A 27,697-nucleotide genomic window follows, 5' to 3' on the forward strand; every position below is an offset into this window, starting at 1 on the left:
CTACCCTGGTTTCTGGGCAATTCCGTGACAGAATTCAAAGGTCAAATTTACTCAGTATTTTTTAAAAATATAGTCGTTGGATAAAACTTTGAGGAATATTTATCTATGTGTTGGTTGCTTAGGAACAGAATAGGCCTTCTAATATTAAAAAAAAAAAAAATCTTTCGAAATCATTGAACTACGGCAAAGCAGGAATGTTTTTTGTAACGGTTCGATTGGTAATTTCTACTTATTCAGGCAATACAAAATATTTGCAATTTGTTTTTATGAAGCTTGTAACTCACCCTACTATACCGGAAATTTACATATTATTTTGATGACCTATTGTAGGAAAGGAAAGTTAAAGCCTGGAACAGTTATTTCTGTGTTTCTAGGAGAGTTTAGGACTTAGAGTGATCCATAATCTACATCTATGATAAATTAGATGGTTATCGATATTGTTTAGTGATGCATCAATGGTGATATCTGCTTCTCGCTTGAATTCATGAGGTGGAAATTAAAGACAATTATGAATCCTCTGGCTTTGGGAATGGGGGCATTTCATTTTTTTTACACGGGTTAAGAAATCCATATGGATAAAGTCTTGATTGCAATTTTGTATAATTGTATGCCTAGAAGAAGTGCTTGAGGATTTCAATATTAGGAGTATAAACTATTTATGTGTTTTTGGGACTTTGATCACAAACCTGAAAGGGGTGACAGGGGTGCTCTAAATCAAAGAAAAGAAAATATAATCTACAACTTTAATACTCTATGTTTAAAATACTGGCAACAAAATACTTTAAAATTACTTTTTTTTAAATTTATCCCAGTCTGAAGTTTAAATTTTAGTCAATTATGTTCTGAAGTTGCCTTCCTATTCCTCCCTCCCACAAAATGACCAAGACTTTCTAATTTACTATATTAGATCATGTGTTTTCCATACAACTTGATACTCTGAGAAACTCTTTTCAACCTCATACCTTCGAGGTTGTAACTGCTTAATAAAACATTAAGAATATCTGCAGTTTTTCAAAGTACCTTTCGATATTACGGAAATACCATTATTAAAAAATTTCGCAAATTTCCAAATTCATGCAATGTCAAAACTACGCTGGAATTCATACATTCTTTATTAGAATAATAGATGATCCCCGCCCTTTGAAAAAAGTCGCCTCCAAAAATGGAATAACTGGATAAGAATGACAAAGGGAATTGAAAATTTACTTGATTTTATGACTCATTAACGTAAAATTTCAAAGATACATCCCTTGTTTGTTTTTTTTTCTCTGGGGGTGTCAAAATTTTTATTTTCTTTTTCTTCTCGGAATATTTAGTCACTGTTGACTAAGAATGTTTCCAGGATTTTTTTTCGGACGGGGGGTGCGTTAAAAAAGCATTAAAAAGCTCATCAACCATTTGATTATATTCATATTTTTCACTTTTTTACGGGTCAGACAAAAATTTCAGGGGGGAAGCAAACTCCCTAACCCCCCTGGATACGGCCTTTCTATTGGTGCTAGAGGGAGAAAGTTATTTTTCTGATGGGAGAGGCTGATGAAATGGCTGGGCTTCAGAAGTACCAGTCAAGGTACTTACGTAAAAGCTACTAACATCGTAGTGAAATCGTACTCAAATAAGAAATATAGCGAAATAATCGGCAAAACTACGGTAAAATATAAATGAATTTATGACTCATTATTACGAAACTTCAAAGATAACTGCTTTCCTTTTAAGAGAAAATGTCTGACTATAAATATGTGACTATATCTTCTTTTATTTACGAAACGTTACGTTTAAACGTTTAATCGCTGTTATGAGAAATAAGCGCTTTGTCTTGTGTGGAGGAGGTCTTCCTCCTTTACAGAATTGGCATCGTGGCGCTTTATGCTAAAATTTTCCCTCTGAATTTTCTTCCAACCATCCAAAAAAATAGCCCATTTTCTGATATATTTGACTCCTCTACTGATCCAACTTCGGTGAACTGTGATTACGAATTTTCTGAATATTTCCAAAATTTGTCATCTTATTTCCAGAAGGTGTTTTGGTGGAAATACCTTGGATTGTTATTCTGATTCAATCCTTTAAAACTGCCAACGCTTTGTGGTCGGGAACTAAAAATATGGTTCCTGTCTCTGAAGATATAAAACAGTCCATGTGCTTAAATTTGAATAGATGGAATGTTATGCCTCCAGGAATAAAATGAATGGTGATTCACACTTTTGACGGGGAAATATTTCAGCTGTCTGACTGTCAAAGCGATATGTCGATTTTTCTCTGTCAATGTGCTAAGTTCATAGGCATGTTCGCTGGGAAAAAAGAAAACATTAAAAGTGATTAGTCAAAAGTGGCGAACCTAAGAAAATAGCAAACATTGACATTCTAGTAGCTGATGACAAGCTACGAATTTTGTTAATTCAGCTAATATAACATAGAAACTTCATTGATTTTTCATTTTCAACATTATATTATTGAGATGTTATTAATGTCACATAACAATAAAATAATGTTGTTTAAGTAAGATGATTTTAAGCAAACGTTTTTAAACTAATAAAGACTCAAATATTTTTGAAAAATCGACTCTGTTTATGCTAGCTTACACCAGCTTTAAAAAAAAAATCACATTTTGTATTACTAAGTTTTTTCTTAGTAATTTCTGAGTAAATAAATCTGAAACTAATTTCAAAAGTAGTTTAAAAATTTCTTATGTTAGTTATAATCTAGAATCCCTATTTCATAATAAAATGTCTTAAAATTCATTTTGCAGGATAAATTTAAATATAATAGCTCATGACGGTAAAAGAAAATATTTGGATACTCGTTAAAACTCATGTGTGACAACAATTTTTTTTGTTTTGTTGCTTTTTTCTTTGTTTTCCCTTTCCTCGGGTGCCTAAAAGGCCCCCCGAATCCCTTTTGTTATTGTCGGGTTTAATTTTTTATTTCTAGCCCATGCGAGTAAATCATAGAACAACAGTACAAGTAATTCGATTAAATAAAGTTAAATTCGATACAACTAAACTGTATTCTCGTTAATTTGTAATCAAATCTAAAATTAATAAAAAATAAATTTAAGTATTTTCTATTTTAGTCGTGACAAGTATTCCCCGACTAAAAAAATAATGTCTTGCTTTGAAATCTACTTTATAAGAGGAATTTAACAAGAAAAAATTTGGAGACAAATTAAGAATGTTGAAACTGTTTTTACATGCTTTCACGTGTAACACTTAACAAGTTTAACATACACTTTATTTTGTCCCCGCTTTGTTGCATTTAAGTTTATACTTTTTATTAATTTGTCTTTTCTCTTGTTTTTCTTTTCTTTCTACCCTTCAAAAGTCTTCTAAAATCCTATTTGTTGTTGACAGGTCTCATAATTACAAATTTACTAATGGAAAGCGTAACATCTGTCCGTTGATAATACATCATTATAAGGAACCATCTACACCTTTTTTTTTACATAATACTTATGTATTCAAAACTATTATCTCAACAGCAGCAACTACTGCCATGTATTTAGCAGAGTAAAGACGGACTAGAAAAAATCTGAAAAGAAAAAATCCTAGAAAAAATTATGATTTTATTGCAACCTTAAAGTATTTTACTTCTCTGTCGGAAACGGCGTGGTCAAAAATTAACTAAAAACAATTTTCAGCTGAAAGTAAGGAGAGACATTAAAACTTAAAACAACCAGAAATTGTTACGTATATGAGGGGGGTCGTTCTTCTTAATTGCTCGCTTTTTACGCTAAAGTTTGACTTGTTGTTACAATCATTTAAGAATGATTCCTGAAACACTAGGACCGTTTAGTTAGAATAATTAGGTGTTTTAAAAGGTCTAAAAAAATTTCAAAGGTCTGTTTGAAAAATTTAAAAGACTGTTTAAGAAGGTCTAAAAGTTTGCCAAATTTTTGAAAAAAAGGGAGTAACGCCGTTTCATATTTTGAATAAGCATCAAAATTTGATTGTTTTGATGTATCTATCTCTGTTATCAAGACTCTGTTTCATAAAGTTTCCGTTACTATTCAACCGCATCACTCCTTACTTACAATTCGTTACCACGAACTATTTTATAAACTTCGGAGGGGACTCAAGTGATTAGAAATTCAATGTTTTAGTTCACTTTTTAAGAGTCAAAAGTTATCAAAGGGCAATAAGCTCCCCCAGCCAAGCCTATTTTTCCCAAATGCGTTCGATCGAATTTTTTACGCAGCCGTTTTGTTCAAAATTGACGAAACCATATTAAAAAAACTCCAGGGACAAGACAACCCCCTAATACCCTTTTTATGAGTCAAAAGTGATCAGAGGGCAAGTAGACATCCTCCCCAAGGCCTCTTTTTGCCCAAATGCGTTCGAGGAAAATTCTTAAATAGTCATTTTGTTCAAAATAGTTTAAAGATAAAATAAGAAAACTCCAGGTTTGACACAACCCCTTAGAGCCAGTGGGCAAATGTTATAAGCTATGGACTGGGGGCATATAAGTTTCATATGTAAGGGATAGTCGTATGAACTTCAGAGGTGGCTCATTTAATTGGAAATCGAAAGTACTGGTTAGGTTTAAGAGTCAATAGTTAACAGAGGGTATCTACACCCCCCCCCAAGCACACCTTGTTTTCCCTAAACGTATTCAATCAAAATTTTGAGATAGCCATTTTTTAAATGGCTTAATAATCAGATAACAAAAACTTGAGGGTCAGCATAATCAACCCTGGAGCCCGGGAGAAGGGTTTTAAATTATACCCGGAGGCATATAAAGTTTTTTTTTGAAGAAGTAAACTTTGGAAGAGACTCAAAAGCTAGAAATTAAAAGTTCTAGTTTCTTTTTTTTAGAGTCAAAAGTAATTTGATAGCAACTAGCCCCTCCCTACCAACTGTCTTTTCCCCACATGCGTCCAATCAAATTTTTATAATTTTCATTTTGTCCAAAATAGATCAAAGATCATATAATGAAAGCTTCGGTGTTTCCACAGCCCCTCCAGAATCCAGGCGCACGTGTTGTAAATTATGCCCTGAAACACTAGGACCGTTTAGTTAGAATAATTAGGTGTTTTAAAAGGTCTAAAAAAATTTCAAAGGTCTGGTTAAAAAATTTAAAAGACTGTTTAAGAAGGTCCCCACATGCGTCCAATCAAATTTTTATAATTTTCATTTTGTCCAAAATAGATCAAAGATCATATAATGAAAGCTTCGGTGTTTCCACAGCCCCTCCAGAATCCAGGCACACGTGTTGTAAATTATGCCCCGGTGGCATATAAGGTTTATATAGAAGGAAGGATCGTCTAGCTTCGTCGGGGCTCTCTCAATTGAAAAGTGAAAGTTCTTGTTCCCATTTTAAAAGTCAAAAGTCCAGGGTCAACAAAACCCGCCAGAGCCCTGGGCAAGTATTGTATGTTGTGTTCAGGGTGTATATAAGGTTCTTATGCGAGCGTTTAAAAATAATTCAAAGATCAGATAAACAAAACCCATCACCCCTACTCAAAAACTTTATGAACGATGTCTTACTCCAAAACTTAAGCAAGCTGACCCCAGGCCTTCTCTGCATGGCTCGACCCTCCACTAAAAAAAGCACACAACTTTTTAACACTATTTTATTTAAAAAATTATGACAACTCCCCCGGACCTCTATTGCCTGACCCCCCACCCAAAAACAACTTATCAAAATTTTTTATTCCAAAACTTATTGGAGCTGACCCCACGTCCTCCATGGCCCGATTTCCCCTCCCAAAAAAATATCAAAGATAAATCATGGGAACCAACCCCTAGCCCTCTCTCCATGGTCTCTTTCAACCAAAAAACTTATTAACGATATTGTATTTCAAAAATCATGAGAATTCAGTTTGATTTTATTAGTCCTTTCCAAAATTGTTCAAGACTACATTCTTCACTAATAACAAAAGTATGGCTACTGCCCGTTCCTCAAATGATATTAAATATTTAAAAAAAAGTTATTTTAACTGAAAGTAAGGAGCGATATCAAAACTTAATACGAACAGAAATTACTCCGTGTATGAAAGGGGCTATTCCTTCCTCAACACTTCTCTCTTTACGCTAAAGTATGACTCTTTTTCTCAGTTCTACTTTATAAAACAGTAAATAACTTTAGCGTAAAGAGCGGGGCGTTGAGAAGGGAACAGTCCCTTTCATACACGGAGTAATTTCTGTTCGTTTTAAGTTTTAATGTCGCTCCTTACTTTTAGTTAAAACAACTTGTTTTTTTTTTTTACTTAATTTCTGAACGTTTTTGAATCAATGAATGTTTGATTTTGGCTCTCCACAAATGAATAATTAAAACGAAATTTGCGTATTATTTTTTTTTGCTAATTGGCTTTCTTTTAGTTTTGATTAGACGATTTTGAGAAAAAGGGTGGAGGAGAGGCATAGTTGCCCTCCATTTTTTCGGTTACTTAAAAAGGCAACTAAAGTTTTTAATTTTTAACGAATGTTTTTATTAGTAAAAAATATACGTAACTTACAAATTAACTTACATAACGAACTTCTATATTCGTATATGGGTGTGGGAAGGGGCCCAGCTGCCTTTTGTCTTGTTGGCTACTTAGAAACTACACCAAAACTTTCAATTTCCTTCCAAATGAACCCTTTCTCGATAATTTAGGATCTCTGGGTCAATATGATCAACTCTGGGAAAAAAAAGAAAACGCATCCGTGATCTTTCTTCTGGGAAGAAAAAAAAGATAGAAAATCCACATTTTTGCAGATGGGAGCTTGAAAACTCTAAAGTGGGGTTCTCTGATACACTGAATTTGATGGTGAGATTTTCATTCAGATTATATGATTTTTAATGAATGTTTTCTCCTTTCTTCGAAAATAATATATATTTTCTCAGGCTCGTAACCTTTGATGGGTAAGACTAAACTTAATGAAATTATATATTTGAAATAAGAATAAAGTTCGATTCTTTTGATATGAAAATTGTTATCAAAATTCCATTTTTGAATTTACGGTTAATATTGAGCCGGGTCACTCCTTACTTACAGTTCACTACCACAAACTGTTTGTTAAGAAAGTATTAGGGAAATCCTTGCTTTCCCCCCTCCATATCTTTGTGAATTAACGCCACTGAATCCTGGGTAAAAATATTAAATTTTAATTGGGGAGCTTTATTGACTAGGTTCATACGACTAGGGATTGTTGACATTCTTGCTTAAGCCGAATTTTCTGGGTATATTGATAACACTATAAATAATACAGTAACTGAAGAGACGAAGACCGTTTTAATGTCTAAAAATCGCTTCTCCGTGGAGAGGTCGGTCCACTTGTATTTGATGTTAAAAGTGGGGATCATTTAGCAGTATCCAGAATTAATTTAAAACTGAAATGTACACGACCGAAATACTGTCAATAGAATATCGAAAACAAACAGAAATTAAATTAAAAAAAGAGATATTTCCTAATGAAAAGTAAAGAATGACATTAGAACTAAAAAAAAGAACAAATTATTATGTGTGAGAAGAGAACAAATTCTTTTCAATCCGCACTCAACAATAAAGGTTGACTTTTTCGCTGATGCTTTAAGAACTGGTGTTTTAACTCAACTGCAATGCGACAAAAGACAAGAGATCTTCCAACTATTTATTAATTTCATGCAGGATTTCGATCAAGTAGAGGCAAATTGTCTTTGGCGTATACAGGCGCACTACGATATGCCTGAAATATATAGTTAGCATAATGAAAATAAGTATAAAAATTATTGTATCTGTTTTTAGACTCCAAAAGGCCAAACGTCTGGGACACAAGCCAAGTCAGCTAAAACAAGTTGATGTGATACAAATTTTAAACATTTTAACAGCGCATCAAAAACGAAAGCCTTTGTTCAGTTAGTAATAGAATACTTGTAATAAGCAATGGGCTTTATTTTTCGTAATTTGAAATCTTTTCAGTTAAGAGCCAATTGGGGGGGTTGAGGGATGACGGTCCACTTTTGATGGACGGCGGTTTTAACTTCATTCTATCCTTTCCAATGTGAAAATCTTTCTTTTTTTCAAAGCTTACTTTAATATGGAGAAGTTCGAGATGCCAAAAAAGGGAATAACAAATAAAAAGACTTCAAAGGAGTTCAACCTTCTTCAACCTGACACAAATTGAAAACTATAAAGTAATTGAAGAGAAAAGTATATTTGTTCAACTTAAATCAATAAATATCTAGGTAATTTTGGCTCTTAGTAACAGAGAAATGGCTAAACTTAGAGTCAAAATTGGTACGTCTATGATAAGCCAAGCTTCAATTCTATCTAAAACCTAAAACTCTCTTGAAATGTATAATGAACTTAAGGAAAGAAGTAGGAAAAAGTATGTTTTCAAAAAAAAGAAAAAAAAAAAACAAATTGCTCTTACTGCTGTACAAATTTACTTGTTCTGGTTCAAATCTTGGGAAGTTTGGTACAATTTATAAAATCTACAAAATGCGCAAGGGCACTGGTCAAAAATAGTGAGATCGAGAGATTTCGAAAATGAGACGTATGGACGACATTCACAGCCCTGGATATGCTGAAAAGAAAGGAATAACAAAAGACCAGATTTCAAGTACTGAGTATATGCTCAATGAGTTCGGAAACATGGTAATTACGAAAATAGAGGCGAAATGCTAAGAATTTAATTGATATGTCTTTTTAAGGAGAATAGCCAAGCCATTTGGGGAAAACTTTAATTACAGCTGTGTACAAGAAAGCGTTACAAAATCTACCTACTTTCATGAAGTTCTGTCTATTTGTACTTGCAGTTTCAGTGAGAAAGCGCTGTCAGACGCAATAAGAAATATCTTTTTCATAAATAAAACTCGCAAAAGATTAGAATTTGATTCAAAACAAGCGAAGAAAAAAAAAACAGAGTTTTGGATGAATTAGTAATGGGCTACTGGTTCGCTATAAGTGCAAGCATTGGAATTCATATATCTTCTCCAACTTCGTAAAAGTTTACGATCCCATTGAGGTATTTTTGTTTTCTTGATGATAAAACTGAATATTCTTTTTCGTCTCTCTGTAAGTTTACTAAGTGTGAAGTTTAATCTATTCTTTACTGCGTGGGGTTTAATTCAGTTATTGTTTAGGGGAGACTGGGGTAATGGCGTTCACCTAAGGTAAAATGAGAACAAAAATTAGCATAAAAATGAAATTCAAACGAAATCATGTTAAATCGCTGACAGAGTATATTTTACCTATTGCATACTTAAATTGAGCCTTAATCAAGCTTACTTATTGGTATTATGAATGATTTTGCAAAATCAGCTTTGACCGGTATTACCCCCTATGAAAGGGTAATGGCAGTCGGTAATGTCATGTTCTACTAAATGCCTGTAAATTAAGAAATATGAGAAATTTCAAAGACATAAACATGTTAAACTGAAATTATTATATTTATATTGTTACATAATTCCGTATTTAGGAAATTACTAAAATATAATTGAAAGTATGGACATAATTAGAAGCCAATTACTTGAAAAAAACATCTTTCCATACTAAAAATGGCTCACAAAATTTAAGCACCAATATATTTAACTTATGAGCTTTAAGAACTTTAAGTCAATTGCACTTTTTTGAGCACATTTGACATAAATACCCGTCAGGAGTGTCCCATTCAGAACATTCTTGATGTGCCCATAATGCGCATAAGGTGCACCGATACCACATCTCTCCATCTTTCTGTTTGTCTTCGCAATTGAAACAAATTTCTTTACCTATATTTGTCAAGAAAAGCTCACTTCTTGATTCGTCTTCACAAATGTTTTCCTCATCAATTGATTCGCTTTCTTCTTTTTTTTTTCCTGAAGCAAGATTTTCATCGCTGTTGAAGTCAAGATCTGAGAATGTTGCTTTTGTCTCGCTCCTTTTCTTGGTTCATCAGTCCAACTACTGCATCCAGGTAGAGGAGAAATCTCTTGTATGGACACATCAGTTTCTGTGTTAGGCTGAATATGAACTTTTTCAAGTTGGACCGAGGATTTTAAGTTTTGTTCAGTCATGACTTCGTATTGGTCTACTTCTGTGATGACTTCATTTGTATTAGCTTTCAAGGAATCGTCCACACAATCAGCCTTTAACTCTTGATTCTTCTGGAGGATGTCCTCTACCAAAAAATACTCATCTGTGACAACTCCTGGATTAACAGGATGAATCCCAGTGTTTTTTAATCCACTTGTTGCTTCTGCAATCGTAGCAACTGGTGAATAGGCCTAATTGAATATCTCTGCTACATCGTAAGGGGTAATTTTTACTAAGTTCCTAGTTTTACGAACAAATCACATTCCCTTTTCTAAGCAGCCTTCAAGGGTGAGTAAAATACTACATCCAGAGGCTGAAGCCTGTGTGATGTATGGGGCGGCAGCGACAGCATAACAATCCCTTTCCCCCTACAAATATCATAAGCTTCAGCTGAGCAACGAGTGGAATGGTTGTGCAGAATAAGAGGCATTTTGTTGTCATTACTAGCATGACCAAACAACGAACAGTTCTTCATTGATCCAGCCTCTCTTAGAGCACGAGTAAACTGATCCAGGTGGTCCATTTTCTTTTTTCATCTAAGAACGGGGACATACGAGATCGAGAAAAAATGAACATTGGTGGAGTATAAAGCCCTCCCGAACTCATAGCACACGTAACTGTAATGTTTTTGCTCCTTTCCCAAATTGTTATAGGACCCACAGGCTTTGGGCTCCGTTCTGCCAATATTAGACCAGGGTCCTGTGCAGTACTTCCTCTTTGTTAAACCCATGGCTCTTCCGATGCCTGTGGCTTCGGGTTTGCGCACACTAATTTTGTTTCTGTCCATGAACCAGTACATCCAATCCAGGCCAGCCATTTTGGTTTCTTTATCGAATATATGGCTTAACTAGTTTTTTTCTGTATATTCAAATGCAATTTTTCTTAATTATAGTGCAGTGATGCCGTAGAAAATCTTCGATAAAGTTTTCACATGGTCAGCTAGAGCTGCTTCGTGTGCAGGAGAGAAAACACACTCCCTGCCTAAGCTTGGATCAGAATCAATCCCACTCTTCATTCGTTCTTGCACCGGGCTGAATAATATTTTGAACTGATCTGCAGCCTTTCGAATCGATAATCCTCTAGTAGTGGCTGTTTTTGCTTTCTTTAAGTCCTCTGCAGTCCATTTATCTTTATATGTTTTCCTTATGTATTTTCTCGGCATCTGAAACATAGAAAAAAAATATACGAAAAATATGGGCACTAATGGGGCAATGCCGATCGCGACTGCTATTACCCCAAGTACGGTGACCACCATTACCCCAACCGCATGGTCATTATTTATTGGCTAAAAATGAAAATATCAGTGCTTAAACCTTAATAAAATGCTACAAGGTACAACAATATGACTTACCTTGTTATTGCGAGATAAGTCTCTTTTTGTGAAATGTAAACAGACAGCGATGATAGTGGATTAAACTATTGTCTGTCTTATAAGGTGAAACGTCAAAACAGTCTTTCTTGCACAACAGACAAACTAAAACTCGCAAGATGGCGAGCGCTCCACTAGTATTTCCATAAACTGTCTTGAGATGGCAGCAACAATCGGTATGAATCTGCGTTATCGACTCTACGAGAAATCATAGTGACCGGCATTACCCACTGGCCGCCATTACCCCAGTCTCCCCTACTGTGAATTTTTTTTTATATAGAAAGATGTGTGTTTTATTTCTAAGTATAGTAGTTTATTTTTGAAAATATACAGAGCTTATCGAAAATATAGTTCCAATATTGGACAAATTACACAAGTAGGTACAAAATGTATTAATCTAAAAAGCCAAGATTAAGTAGTTTAGGTTATATTTAGATTAGATAATCCAAAAGGGTATTTTTTACACATAAACTAAGCTCACCTTGTTCTTTAAACTCCTCACAGAAATAATGCCAGCTTAGAAAAAAATAGTGTGCACTAAAAAAAGGAAAAGGAAATCAAACAGAAACAGAAAATCATATAAAAGTAGTGCAAAATATGTTTGCTATTATTTTCTTGCCAGTTATGAAGTACAATATGAAATTTTTTTAAAGCTTCCAAGAATCCGTGTAATTATCGCTTTTCTTTTTCAGCTTTTCTTTTATTGTTTTTTTGCTATATCGTACAATTCTTTTTTATTGTTAGGGAGCTATAAAATAAATAAATCTGCGATTTTCCTAATTGTAATTTAATATTAGTGTTTAAAAGTTATTAAGAGCCGCTGTTGGAAACTCTTTGAAATAGAAGAGAATTGTGCAATTAAGTAAAAAAAGAGATTGTGCCTCCGCTAAGTGCCGTTTTTTGCCTTTCTGTACGATAAATATGAAATTTAAGCCCAATTAAGGAAACATTTTATCAAGGGTGTATTGGGGACCATATACACAGCCACCCAGCCTCAAAAGTACTGTATATAACACCACATAACTGCTGAGCATTATGTGCCGCCTTTTGGTGGTGCATTTATCCCTAGACATACCACAAACAGCCCTTATTATGACGCTGAAGAGGCTATGCAGCATGAAGGGCCATTAGACATTATGTATGTGCGGTATTATCATTGATTATAAAGGAAGTTACACACAAACTATTTAAAGAGAACAGAGCAGGTATTTTTGCGAGAAAAGGGTTACATAAAGCCTCAAAATGTGTATACCTTGCACATAAATTTTTGGCTTTTTGTGAGGGGTCCTTCAAGTCAGTGTGAGGGGGAGCTAGCTGTATAGTTCAACTTTTATTGTATTTTGCGGTAAAATGGAATTTGAAATATTTCATGTCAAATTTGATTCAAAAATAAGCTGATGACTGTAAATATTGAATAGTGCAATTTATAGTAAGCGACACATTTCCGTTTTTAAGATTTACAAAAATGTAAAACCTTATATTTTTCCGAAAAGGACGATCACAAACAAGAGTGTTCTTTTTCACATCGTAATGGCATTGAGTCATAGGTCTTATAAAATCGAGAGAAGTCCAATTAGAAATTTGGAAACAGAGAAAATTAACCAAAGTCATCTTTGATCGATAATTATTACTATGAATAAAATTTCCATAGAAAACTATGTGACTTGCAGTTATCAAACAGTTCGTGGTAACGAACTGTAGTAAGGAGCGACCCGGCTCAATAGTAACCAAAACTCTAAAAAATGGAATTTTGATACCAATAGCTACATCAAAAGAATTGCATTTTAATGCTGGTTTTAAATATATAAGTTTCATCAAGTTTAGTCTTACCCATCAAAAGTTACGAGCCTGAGAAAATTTGCGTTATTTTAGAAAATAGGGGGAAACGCCCCCTAAAAGTCATAGAATCTTAACGAAAATCACACCATCAGATTCAGCGTATCAGAGAACCCTACTGTAGAAGTTTCGAGCTCCTATCTACAAAAATGTGGAATTTTGCATTTTTTGCCAGAAGGCAGATCACGGATGCGTGTTTATTTGTTTTTTTTTTTTTTTTTTTTTTTTTTTTTTTTCCCAGGGGTGATCGTATCGACCCAGTTGTCCTAGAATGTTGCAAGAGGGCTCATTCTAACGGAAATGAAAAGTTCTAGTGCCCTTTTTAAGTGACCAAAAAAATTGGAGGGCACCTAGGCCCCCTCCCACGCTAATTATTTTCCCAAAGTAAACGGATCAAAATTCTGAGATAGCCATTTTATTCAGCGTAGTCGAAAAACCTTATAACTATGTCTTTGGGGACGACTTACTCCCCCACAGTCCCCGTGGGAGGGGCAACAAGTTACAAACTTTGACCTGTGCTTACATATAGTAATGGTTATTGTGAAGTATACAGGCGTTTTCAGGAGGATTTTTTTGGTTTGGGGGAGGGGTTGAGAAGAGGGGGATATGTTGAGGGAACTTTCCTTCGAGAATTTGTAATGGGAGAAGAAAATTTCTATGAAGGGAGAGCAGGATTTACTAGCATTATTTAAAAAAAAACAATTAAAAAATAAAAGTGAAAAAGCTTTCTCAGCTGGAAGTAAGGAACAGCAATAAAACTTAAAACAAACAGAAATTATTACCCATATGAGGGGCTCACCTCCTTCTAATACCTCGCTCTTTACGCTAAAGTATTTTCGGTAATTTCAACTACTTATTCTAGGGCTTTTGTGATTCAGGGGGTCATTCTTAATGAATTGGGATAAAATTTAAGCTTTAGTGTAAAGAGCGAGGTACTGACGATGGGGCGAATCCCCTCATATATGTAATAAAAACATGAGAATACAAAAGTTCTTTACGTAAGCTAATTTATAAGTTACGTAAATCTTTTACCAATAAAAAGATTCGTAAAAAATTAAAAGTTCTAGTTGCCTTTTTAATTAACCAAAAAATCGGGGGGCAACCAGGCTTCGCCCCCCGCTCTTTTTTTCTCAAAATCATTCGATCAAAATTATGAGAAAGCCATTGAGCCAAAAAAAAAAAAATATGCAAATTTCGTTTTGATTATTCCTCTGCGGAGAGCCAAAATCAAAACATGCATTGATTCAAAAACGTTCAGAAATTAAATAAAAAAAACAAGTTTTTCAACTGAAAGTAAGGAGTGACATCAAAACTTAAAACGCACAGAAATTACTTCGTATATGAAAGTGGCTGCTTCCTCATCAACGCCCCGCTCTTTACGCTAAAGTTTTTTACTGTTTTAGAAAGAAGAATTGAGAGAAAGAGTCAAACTTTAGCGTAAAGAGTGGGGCGTTGATGAGGAAGCAGCCTCTTTCATATACGAAGTAATTTCTGTGCGTTTTAAGTTTTGATGTCACTCCTTACTTTCAGTTGAAAAACTTGTTTTTTTTATTTAATACAATTAGAGGGCTATGTCATATGCTGAATTCACGGGTACAGCCGCCTATCAGGTGTCAAATAACATCAAAAAGCAGGGGTTACGTTATGTTAGGGGTGCTGTCCAAATATTTATCCCCTACCCCAAATGTGAAAATATACAGCCCAAATTATATTATTATATAAACTAAAACACAAAATCGCAAAGAAAAGAAGAACTTGGACAATAAACAGCCAGTGAAATTTTACCATAGTCTATTGCCAAATTTGATTAAAAATATAAGCTGATGACTAAATATTGAATAGCACAATTTATAGTAAGCGAAACATTTAAGTTTTTAAGATTTACAAAAAGTAAAACCTTATACTTTTCCGAAAAGGACGATCACAAACAAGAGTATTTTTTTTTCATATACTAATGACATTGAGCCAAGGGTCTTATAATATCGAAAGAAGTCGCATTAGAAACTTGGAAGAGAAAACTAACCAAAGTTACGATCGCTAATTTTTACCATGAATAAAATTTTAATGGAAAACTATGTGACTTGCAGTTCTGCAATTAGTGAGCCATGTCATTTGCTCAGCTCACAGATACAGCCGCCTATCAGGTGTCAAATAATGTCAAAAAGCAGGAGTTACCTTGAACCCCCAAAAAAGTATTCTTAGTGCGACTTTTTTGCGTTCCGTGACAGAAATTTTTGATCAATAGGAAAGGGAGCTGCATAAAGCTATACTATTTCTTTCGTATTTTGTGGTAAAATGGAATTTGAAAAAAATCCTCCCCAAATTTAATTCAAAAAATTAAGCTGTTAGCTGTGAATGTTGAATGTTCAAATGTATTGAATAGTCCTAGATCCATACTAATGTCAAATAAAAAAACTAGTTTTTCTAGCTGAACGTAAGGAGCGACATTAAAACTTAAAAACGAACATAAACTACTCCGTATAGGAAAGGGGTTGTTCCCTCCTAAACGCCCCGCTCTTTACGCTAAAGTTTGACTCTTTCTCTCCACTCTACTTTTTAAAACAGTATAAAAATTTAGCATAAAGAGCGGGGTGTTGAGGAGGGAACATCCCCTTTCCTATACGGAGTAATTTCTGTTCGTTTTCAGTTTTAATATCGCTCTTTACTTTCAGCTAAAAAAAACTTATTTTTCTATTTAATTTCTGAACGTTTTGAATTAAGGCATGTTTTGATTTTGGCTCTCCGCACATGAATAGAACGAAATTTGCAAATTATTTTTTTTTTGGCTAAATGGCTTTCTCATAGTTTTGATCGACCAATCTAGAGAAAAAAAGGAGCGGGGGAGTAGGACTAGTTACCTTACAATTTTTTTGTTACTTAAAAAAGCAACTAGAACTTTTAATCTTACGAACGATTTATTTATTAGTGAAAATACACGTAACTTACGAATTAACTTACGCAACGAACTTCTAAATTTGCATGTTTTTATTATGTATATGAGGGGGTTCGCCCCCTTGTCAGTACTTAACTCTTTACACTAAAGCCTAAATTTTGTCCCGATTCCTTAAGAATACCCCCTGAATCACAAAAGCCGTAGAATAAATAGTTGAAATCACTAAAAATACTTTAGCGTAAAAAGCGAGGTATTAGGAAGAATTGAGACCCTCATATGCGTAATAATTTCTGCTCGTTTTCAATTTTACCGCTGCTTCTTACTTTCAGTTGAAGAAACTTTTTCATACTTATTTTTTCATTGCTCTTCAAAAAAAAATGCAAAAAAATTCTGCGCCCCCTTCATGGAAATTTTCTTCCCCCATGACATATTCCTCCAAAGAAAGTTCCCCCAGCATAACCCCTTACCTTCAACCCCTCCCTCTCCCAAACCAAAAAAAACGTGAAAGTGTCTGTACACTTCTCATTAACCATTATTATGTGTAAACACTGGTTAAAGTTTGTAAATTGCGGCCCCTCCCACGGGGACTCTGGGGAGTAAGTCGTCCACAAAAACATAGATTTCAGATTTTTTGACCATGTTGTTTAAAATGGCTATTTAGGAATATTGATCCGGTGACTTCGGAAAAAATGAACGTGGGAGGGGCCTAGATGCCCTCCAGTTTTTTGCTTCATTTAAAAAAGGGCACTAGAACTTTTAATTTCCGTTAGAATGAGCCCTCTCGCGACATTTTAGGACCACTGGGTTGATACGATCACCCCCTGAAAAAAAACAAAAACAAACAAACAAATAAACACGCATGATCTGTCCTGTGGCAAAAATACAAAATTCCACATTTTTCTAAATAGGAGCTTGATACTTCTACTGTAGAGTTCTCTGATACGCAAAATCTGATGGTGTGACTTTTGTTAAGATTCTATGACTTTTAAGGGGTGTTTCCCCCTATTTTCTAAAATAAGTCAAATTTTCTCAGGCTCGTAACTTTTGATGGGTAAAACTAAACTTGATGAAACTTATATATTTAAAATCAGCATTAAAATGCAATTCTTTTGATGTAACTATTGGTATCAAAATTCTGTTTTTTAGAGTTATGCTGGGTCACTCCTTACTACAATTAAATAAAAAACTAATTTTTTTAGCTGAAAGTAAGGAGCGACATTAAAACTTAAAACGAACAGAAATTACTCATTATATGAAATGGGTTGTCCCCTCCGAAATCCCTTGCTCTTTACGTTAAAGTTTTTAATTGTTTTAAAAAGTAGAATTGTGGCAAAGAGTCAAACTTTAGCGTAAAGAGCGAGGGATTGCGGAAGGGACAACCCATTTTATATACGGAATAATTTCTGTTCATTTTAAGTTTTAATGTCGGTCCTTACTTTCAGCTAAAAAAATTATTTGTTTTATTTAATTTCTGAACGTTTTTGAATTAATGCATGTTTGGTTTTGGCTCTCCGCACATAAATTATTAAAACTTGTATATTAATTCTTTTTTTTTAGCTAAATGGCTTTCTCTTAGTTTTGATCAGACGATTTTGAGATATAAGGGGTGGAGAAGGAGGCCTAGTAGCCCTCACATTTTTCGGTTACTTAAAAAGGCAACTAGAACTTTTAATTTTTAACGAACGTTTTTATTAGTAAAAAATATACGTAACTGAAGAATTAACTTACGTAACAAACTTTCATAATCTTATATTTTTATTATGTATACGACGGGGTTTCTACCCTCGTTAATACCTCGCTCTTTACACTAAATCGTAAGTTTTGTCCCAATTCTTTAAGAATGACCCCTGAATCAGAAGGGCCGTAGAATAAATAGTTGAAATTACTAAAAATACTTTAGCATGAAGAGCGAGGTATTTACCTCCTCCTAAATACCTCGCTCTTTATGCTAAAGTATTTTTAGAACCCCTCATATGCGTAATAATATCTGTTCGTTTTAAGTTTAAATGCTACTCCTTCCTTTCATTTGAAAAAAACGTTTTCATGTTTATTTTTCATTGTTTTCTTATAGTAATGCTAGAAACTCCTTTTCATTGAATTTTTCTTCCCCCATGTCAGATTCCTCCAAGGAAAGATCCTCCAACATAGCCCCCTCCCGTCAGCCCCACCCCCAAACAAAATAAAGTCCCCCTGAAAACGTCTGTACACTTCCCAATAACCATTACTATATGTAAACACTGGTCTAAGTTTGTAACTTGCAGCCCCTCCCCCAGGGATTGTGGGGGAGTAATTCATCCCCAAAGACATAGTTATTATGGTTTTCGACTATGTTGAACAAAATTGCTATCTCAAAATTTTGATCCGTTGACTTTGGGAAAAAATGAGCGTGGGAGGGGGCCTAGATGCCCCCCAATTTTTTTGGTCACTTAAAAAGGGCACTAAAACTTTTCTTTGTCGTTAGAATGAGCCCTCTTGCGACATTCTAGGACCACTTGGTCGATATGATGACCCCTGGGAAAAAACAAACAAAAAAAAACAAACAAACAAACAAATAAACACGCACCCGTGATTTGTCTTCTGGCAAAAAATACAAAATTCCACATTTTTGTAGATAGGAGCTTGAAACTTCTGCAGCAGGGTTCTCTGATACGCTGAATCTGATGGTGTCATTTTCGTTAAGATTCTACGACTTTTAGGGGGTGTTTCCCTTATTTTCTCAAATAAGGCAAATTTTCTCAGGCTCTTAACTTTTGATGGATAAGATTAAACTTGATGAAATTTATATATTTAAAATCAGCATTAAAATGCGATTCTTTTGATGTAGCTATTGGTATCAAAATTCTGTTTTTTAGAGTTGAGCTGGGTCGCTCCTTACTACAATTCGTTACCACGAACTGTTTAACTAGATGAACCCTTTGGTGAAAGTTATAGTTAAATCATGCTTTACTTGTAAAGATATTCAACCAGGTAAAGCCCTCTTATTATTTGAAAACTAAAATATTTTTATTTACTGAAATTCTTTGATATTTGGGTTAATAATTACCACAGTGGATTCAATCTCCAATACATATAATTTTTTATAAAATATAACTAATTTTTAATCACAAAGTAGAACATAAGCTTTATTTTAAATTTTCAGAATAAAATGGACATGATATCTTCAAAATATAACTGTGTCATATTTTTTTTTTTTTTTTAAAAATTCAGAAGGCAGTTCTTGTCCAGAATTGTGGCATTATTTTGGCTGTTGGTTGTGATTTTGACATTTGGGAGTGCTTTGGTACACTAACTTAGTTGCGCATACAATGATACTAAAACTTGGTATATCTTTGGAGTTTTAGCTTTGAAGATCAGACTTTCTTTTGGTGTGCGTTCCTTTGGTAGTTAAGTTTGGCTACTCTACGTCTTTCACATAGTATCGATTTCAACTTGAAATTAGAGCTGCATTTTTGAGGCGGGATTTATCACCCTCCCTCATTCCGTTTTGGAAAAAAATACGCTTAGATAGGTATCGTCTAGCCAACCTAAGGCTAACAAAGGCTGAAAAATTTTGTAGTATAGCTTAGCTATACCCTCTTTCTAAGGGATTGAGTCCCTTTTTCCAATAGTTCAAAACCCTAGCAAAGCGTCTATTTGTGGGAATTTAAATGAAAATAAAAACACGGCACATGTGGAAGACACGGAAAATTGGAGAGGCATCACAGGAAATGTATTGTGTGCAATAATGCTATTTTCACTTTCATCAAACCCCTCTTATTTTTACTTTTCATAACAAGTTAAGCCAACCCAGTTTTGAGGGGGTCTTTTAATACTTAGTTATTTTAGCAACAAAAAAGAGCTTAGATCTATTTTCGTTGCCAATTAAGTTTCTTGCTCTAGTGATATAATACGCTATCTAATGACAACTATAGAAGACTGGTTCTGCTAAACAGCAGTATGCAATATGGTACGAGGTAATCCTCATAAATCTTGAAATTCTACCTTTTTTAATGTCTTCATTTCTGAACAAATAAAAAAATATACTCTCCCTCTTCGATTGTATAAACTGGCTTTTTTGTTGTATCTTAATTTTTTTTCAAAATGAAGAACTTCCCTGCCCTCTCCCTACATTTTGTGGATTTTTTCTTGAACCAGTGGTGGTTTTGGGATCCTTAACATCTTCCCATTGGTTCCTTCCAATTGACCCTGTTCCATATTAAATAAAAAAAACAGTTTTTTCTAACTGAAAGTAAGGGGCGACATTGGAACTTAAAACAAACAGAAATTGCTCCGTATATGAAAGGAGCTGTTCCGTCCTCAACGCCCCGCTCTTTGCGCTAAAGTTTGACTCTTTCTTTCAACTCTACTTTTTAAAACTGTAAAATCGTTAGTTTAAAGAGCAGTACGTTGAGGAGAGAACAGCTCCTTTCATATACGGAGTAATTTCTGTTCCTTTTAAGTTTCAATGTCGCTCCTTACTTTCAGTTAAAAAAAACTTGTTTTTTAATTTAATTTCTGAACATTTTTGAATTAATACATGTTTTGATTTTGGCTCTCCGTACATCAATAATTAAAGCGGGATTTGCATATAATTTTTTTTTTGCTAAATGGCTTTCTCATAACTTTGATCGGACGATTTTGAGATAAAAAGAGCGGGGGAGTAGGCATAGTTACCCTCCAGTTTTTGGTTACTTAAAAAGGCAACTAGAACTTTATATAAGGCAACATGTAACCGAAACTTTATATAAGGCAGCATTATTAGCAAAATATACGTAACTTATGAATTAACTTACGTAACGAACTTCTAAATTTGTTTGTTTTTATTACGGATATGAGGCAGTTCACCCCCTTGTCAATACCTCGCTCTTTACACTAAAGCTTAAATTTTGTCCTAATGCCTTAAGAATGACCCCTGAATCAGAAAGGCCGTAGAATAAATAGTTGAAACTAATAAAAGTTACTTTAGCATAAAGAGCAAGGTATTAGGAGGAGGAGGAACCACTCACATGGGTAATAATTTCTGTTTATTTTAAGTTTTAATGCTGCTCCTTACTTTCAGTTGAAGAAACTTTTTCACATTTATTTTTTCATTGCTCTTCAAAAAAATGTTAAAAAATCCTGCGCCCCCTTCATGGAAATTGTCTTCCCCCATAACAAATTCCACCATGGAAAGTTCCCCCGCATAACTCCCTCCCCTCAAACCCTCTCCCCCAACCAAAAAATCCCCCTGAAAGTGTCTGTACTTTTCCTAATAACCATTACTATGGGTACACTTGCCAAAGTTTGTAACTTGCCGCCCCTCTCACGAGGACGCCAAAGACATAGTTTTCCGGTTATTTGACTATGTTGATCAAAATGGGTATCTCAGAATTTTGATCTGGTGACTTTGGGAAAAAACTGAGCGTGGGAGGGGGCCTAGGTGCCCTTCAATTTTTTGGTCACTTAAAAAGGGCACTAGAACTTCTAATTTCGGTTAGAATGAGCTCTAGTGAAATTCTAGGACCACTGGGTCAATATAATCACCCCTGGGGAAAACAAAAAAAAAACAAACAAACACGCATCCGTGATCTGTCTTGTGGCACCAAATACAAAATTCCACATTTTTGTAGATAGGAGCTTGAAACTTTTACTGTAAGATTCTCTTATACGCTAAATCTGATGATGTGATTTTTGTTAAGAATCGATGACTTTTAAGGGGCGTTTCCCCCTATTTTCTAAAATAAGGCTAGTTTTCTCAGGATCGTAACTTTTGATGGATTAGACTAAACTTGTAGAAACTTATATATTTAAAATCAGCGTTAAAATACAATTCTTTTGATGTAACTATTGGCATCAAAATACCATTTTTTAGAGTTTTGGTTTCTATTGAGCCGGGTCACTGGTTTTTTTTTCAAGGTTCAAGGTTCAATCGGGTTTAATTAAAAAAAAAGATATAACTAAACTTAAAGTACACTGCTCTGTGACAAAACTCACGTTGAGACCCATAACAATAAAAGATTCTTCACTAACACGCAGTACGGCTCCCACTTCACTCTTCGACACAACCACACGCCTCCTCATTATATAATTCTTTTAAATCTTAACCATACGGTTCCTCCCTCCCTCCCCGGACGTACAACCACCTCACCTGAATATACTATAAAATCTAAGCTTCATCTAATTTAATTTATCTTTTTTTTTTCTTTCACTTATTGACCTTTAACTAAGTATTTATTTAAATTATTTTTGAAACACCCAAGGGAGCTCCTACATCTCAGCTCTTTTGGAAGCACGTTCCACACTTTAGCACATGCCACATCCGGGGAAAAATCTGAACGTACTGTTGGAGTTTATCTTACTTGAAAGTCATAGGCAGAGCGCGTGTTTCGATTATGTTGTTCAGATATCAACCGAAACAGATTGTGGAAGGGAGATGGAAGTAAACCAGATAAAAATTTAAAAACAAAAATTGAACACGACAGACGGTAAAGGTAACCAAGGGACAGATAGTCGTCTACATTTACAATAATTTTCAATGCAGGCTTGTGGATTGAGTCAAGTGTCTTCAGGTGTGATTTGAAGGTTGACTGCCGAATTATGGCACAATACTGCAGGTGAGGTTTCAGAAGTCCGTTGTAAAGTAGACGAAGGGTTTTTTGAGGAAATACGTGCTTCAGTTTCCTGATGATGCCAAGATTGCGAGAGTTTCAGCTCCACAGCCTGGATGTGGTTTAGAAAGGAGAGGTTTTTATTCAGGAGTACACCTAGATACCTCGCAAAACCTGTTTCTGGCCGCCTGATCGTTCCTCTAGAAGTTGTAATTCCAGTTATATCTGGATGAATAGTTCCAATCCTTGAAAAGAATAGCACACACGATTTGTCGACATTTATTATAAATCGATTTGCATCCATCCAGATGTAACTTTCTTCTAAGATAATCTCTAGTTTTCTCTGGAGTGATGCGTCATGCCAGAGTCACAGGAGGCCATTGTAGTATCGTCGGCGAATGCCAGCAGCTCACTAGAGTCGTTGTCATCATTTGAAGAGTTTTCACCGCAGCTGAGTTTGCAGCACCGTGAGGTCCTGACATTTGGGTTCAGGACACGACTTAGGTCATTCACATGAATCAGAAATAACAGTGGACCTAGGATCGATCCCTGTGGCACACCAAAATTTACCAAGATATTGTTCAATGTATCTTCTCCTAGTTAAATGAGCTGACTGCTAAGGTAAGACTGGAACCATTTCAGTGCTTCTCCTTTAACGCCTATTTGTTCTAGTTTACCTAGTAGAATTCCATGATCCATACTGTCGAATGCTTTTTTGATATCAAGTAAAATAGCAGCTGGCAAAAGTCCCAAGTCAAGAGCTTTGTTGATAAATAAGCTCAGTGACATCAGCGCATCCTCAGTTGAATGTCCTGGTCTGAATCTAAATTATCGTTGGTTGAGGAATCCCTTCGCTTCGAGAAAAGAGTAAAATTGATTCTTCATAGGTTTTTCGAAAACTTTGGAAAATACCGAGAGAATTAAGATGGGTTGAAAGTTAGATGAGTCATCTTGTGGGCCACCTTTATGGAGAGGTACTATTTGTGCTTTCTTGAGGCGTGATGGAATACCCCCCTCTGCAATGAGAGGCTTATCAAATGTGTTAACGGTTGTAATACAGACGGCAACACTGCTTTCAACACTTTCGTGTTAACGCGGTCAATTCTGGACGCAGATGTACCTCTCAAGTTTTTGACAATCGTTGAGACGTCGAGGGAAGTTACGGGAATGGCTGCCATTGACTTACCACACGCTGGACCTAGACAATCCTTGTAGGATTTTGCTTGGGATGTTACTGTGTTCGCCGTTTTCTCTCCAATGCTGGCGAAGAAAGCGCAAAGTGCTTTCGCAACTTCCGTTTTCTCAGTAAAGGTTTTTCCATCAACAATAATTTTGGAGGGTAGTTCAGGTTTTTGGTCGTTGGGTCATAACAGTGAATTAATTGTCTTCCAAACTTTTCTTCCATCCTTACCACTTTCAGCTAGTTTTGCATTAAAATATTCTCTTTTGGCCTTTCTGAGAATTGATTGGAGGCATTTCTTATAAGATTCATAGATTTCTAGGCTAGCTATACTTGGTCGGTTACAGTATTCAGCCCAAAGCTTGTTCTTCTTATTAATACATCTGAGTAAACTCTCAGTAACCCACCGATAAATTGCTGTATTTTTTCTCCCATGTTTAGTTGCTTTTTCTTTAAAACAATGTGCTTTGTATAAAGTTGTAAACGTATTATGGAATACTTCGAAACCTTCGTTCAAATCTCCTTTTTCCAGAACACTATCCCTTGTAATTTTCTTCAGTTCATCATTTAATGACCTTAAATTTTCTTCACGTAGGTCAATAGTCGGTACGTCTTCTCTTATTCTCGAAAATGATCTTGCTACTTTTGATGTCTCGAAGATGGTGAATAGGGTGAAATGATCCGACATATTACTGACGATGACTGAAGCTGAGAGTGGAGATAACGTCGAGAAAATATTGTTTATTAGAGAATGAGTAATTCTGTACCTCTTGTCGGGACAGTGATTGAAGGATAGAGGGTATATCCAGACGTGAGTGTGAGGAGGTCTTTGGCGCTACTTCTAAGGGGATGGGACATTGAAATCGTCCATCAGGATCACATCATGATTCTGTTTCTCCAGCAGCTGGAGTGTGTCCGATAATATATCCATAAAAGAAGAAACAGAGCCTGGTGGGGATCGGTAGATTTCTCCAATGATTACTTTTCTTTGTGAAGGAAGCGACATTTCAAGGAAAAGTGATTCAAATACACCCTTTACGTTTCGAGTCAGTGGGTTATTTATATAAACTGGGTATTCACTCTTTGTGTAGATTGCCAATCCTCCTCGTCCCAATCAATCAATCAATCAATCAATATTTATTAATTCTAATTAAAAATATACAAAAATAATATTATGCCCCAACAGAGAGCAGAGCTCGTAAGGCTGGAGAAGCACAAATGCATAAAAAAACACAACGTCTCGTCATACTAATAATCACAAAAGGAGAGAGAGAAAAACTAAGACAAGAAAAACATATGAGAGGAAAAAAACATACAAGGTAGGAGATCATAAAGGAGGCCACCCCAGCGCAAGAACATTACAGCAAAATAAATACTAAAATCTATTATTAATCAATCCCGACATCCAGGCAAAGAATTATCTTTGAAATATGTTTTTTCAAAGAAAATCGACTAATGAAATTTTGGGACATTTCTACTAAGTTAGGTTTATTTGTAATATGAGGAATCTGGTATCTGATTGAGAATCTAGCTCTTTCTGATTTGATTGGCGGAAGGCAATACTTCTTGGAGTGGGTGCAGTGGGCAGGAGAAGTGGGAGTCCCAAATCATGGCAATAATTTGCTGAGGATTGGATATCATAATACCACATTGCTGTATGCACGTCCTTCAACTGTTTGAGATTAAGTATATTGAGAAAAATATACAAAGTTTGGGTTTCTGACAGATTTTTAAGTCTCGCAGGGCGATGAACAAAAGTACCAAGAATTCTAATTGCCTTATTTTGAACTATCTGAAGAGGTTGCAGATGAACCATAAATATGTTGAGATGAACTATGGGGCAATAATTAAGATATGATTCAATTACAGAATAGTATAAAATTTTAAGGATGGAGAAAGGAAACACCTGTTTCAATCTGTGAAGACAACCTAAGTGATGGGCAAGTTTCAATCTCAAATAATCAGAATGCTTACGGAAAGATAAAAGCTCATCGAGAATAATCCAAGGTAACGAAATGAATGTACTCTTTTTATCCTACTTTGATTTACAATTAACTCACGTATGGTAATTTTATTTATTGCCCGTTGCGACCACACGAAAATCATGAATTCAGTTTTAGAAAAGTTCAGAGCTAGGCAGTTACACGCAAACCATTTATTCAAAGGTTTCATTGCTGTCGCCATTTTCTCAACCAACAAAGATGGGGTTTAGGCTTTTACTGTCACAGCCGTGTCATCTGCGAAAATTACTGCTAAGCTATTATCTTGGGGTAAACACCTTGGGAGGTCATTTATATAGATCAAAAATAGTAATGGCCCAAATACTGATCCCTGGAGGACTCCAACATCATCAATAACGATATGGCTTGATAGATGTCCATTTATTTCTACCTGAATTTTTCAATCATGCAGGTAAGATTTTATTAGATCTAGGCCTTTACCTGTAATACCTGTATTATTAATTTTTTCCATCAAGATTTCATGGTTTAGTGTATCAAATGCCTTTTTTATATCATAGAAGAGAGCAGACACATAATTATCATCATTTAGTGAATCATTAATCTAAGATTAATTACTAAGATTAGCGCAGCGACAGCTTGTTCAGTGAAATGACCCGACCTGAATCCAAACTGATTTTTAGTAAATAAATTCTTTTTATTAAAATAGCATATAATTCTTTCTTGAATAATTTTTTCTAGAACCTTTGAATAATTTTTTTCTAGATATTGGAAAAAGAACAGCTATTGGGCGGTAGTTGCCTACAAATGTCTTATCACCTTTCTTATGAATTGGAATAACTCGTGCAGATTTCCATACTTCTGGAAAGATCTCTGATGATATAGATGCTTTTAAAATATGAAGCAATGGGAAATAGATTACACAAGCAAGTTCTTTCAGAATATTTGTGGAGAGCCCATCTAGACCTAGGGAATTCCCACGTTTTAAATTCGTAATTACCTTCTGGAATTCACCGAAAGTAACAGGGGCCAGGAACATACTAGAATTTTCGGATGACGGTAGATAATCTTTATATGAACCAAATAAAGATTCAGGGGATTTCAGATCAGCAGTAGCACTAAAGTGGGAAAAGTAATTACAAAAATAATCTGCAACAACATCCTTCCCCTTCAATTCAACACCACTTTCATTTATGATCACTTCAGGATGTGATGTTGTATTATTTCCAATTTTTTCCTGACAATGATCAGACGTATCTTCCATAACCACGAATATAGCCTCACATGGATAAGGTGCGAAAATGTTATCAATCAGCGAAAAAGATGAATTTGTAATTCGTGTCGGAATAAAACGTATATGGCTCATACCATGTGAAAGGTTACATTCTAAAAACTGAAGGACATGTCGGTCAATCCTTTGCAGGCTTGATGGGAGGCATTCCATTAAGGAAACATTGAAGTCCCCAAGGATAAAAAATGGCATTCGAAGATTTGATATCACGCTTAACATATTTTCAAATTTTTCAATAAAGTCTGCCATAGATGAGGGAGGACGATAAATTACAACAATTAAAATTTTTCATTACTTGGTAGAAAAACATTCAACAATACAGCTTTCGAATACCATCTCAGTATTCAGATATAGAAGTTCTTCTCTCAGTCGTGCTGGAATATAATTTTTAACTAGTATTGCTAAACCACCTTGCTTTTTTTTATTTCTGCTTACATGAAAGAATTGGAAATCGGTAATATTAATTTTATTTGCCAAGTTTTCATCTAAAAATGTTTCACAAACCCCAAAAATATCCGTGCCCGATTCAAATAAAAAAATTTCTATCGCACCTTGCCCACTCCTCCAACCACGACAGTTCCAAAAAGATATTCTCCTCATATTTTGGTTTTTATGAGCTATTTCACGAGAA

General features: G+C 35.0%; 1 long non-coding RNA gene across 1 annotated transcript in view; it reads right to left on the reverse strand.

Annotated features, from left to right (window-relative positions):
- Positions 1-648: 648 nt before the first annotated feature.
- The window catches only part of LOC136038074 (uncharacterized), a 43,090-nt gene continuing 16,041 nt past the window's right edge, over positions 649-27,697 (reverse strand). The window contains exons 2-3 of the long non-coding RNA XR_010620124.1: positions 11,824-11,879; positions 649-2,288 (exon numbers count right to left, since the gene is read on the reverse strand). This is a non-coding gene — a long non-coding RNA (uncharacterized LOC136038074). The remainder of the gene's footprint in view (positions 2,289-11,823; positions 11,880-27,697) is intronic.

The sequence above is a fragment of the Artemia franciscana genome, chromosome 2 (genome assembly GCF_032884065.1).
Source record: "Artemia franciscana chromosome 2, ASM3288406v1, whole genome shotgun sequence".
Lineage (NCBI taxonomy): Eukaryota > Metazoa > Arthropoda > Branchiopoda > Anostraca > Artemiidae > Artemia > Artemia franciscana.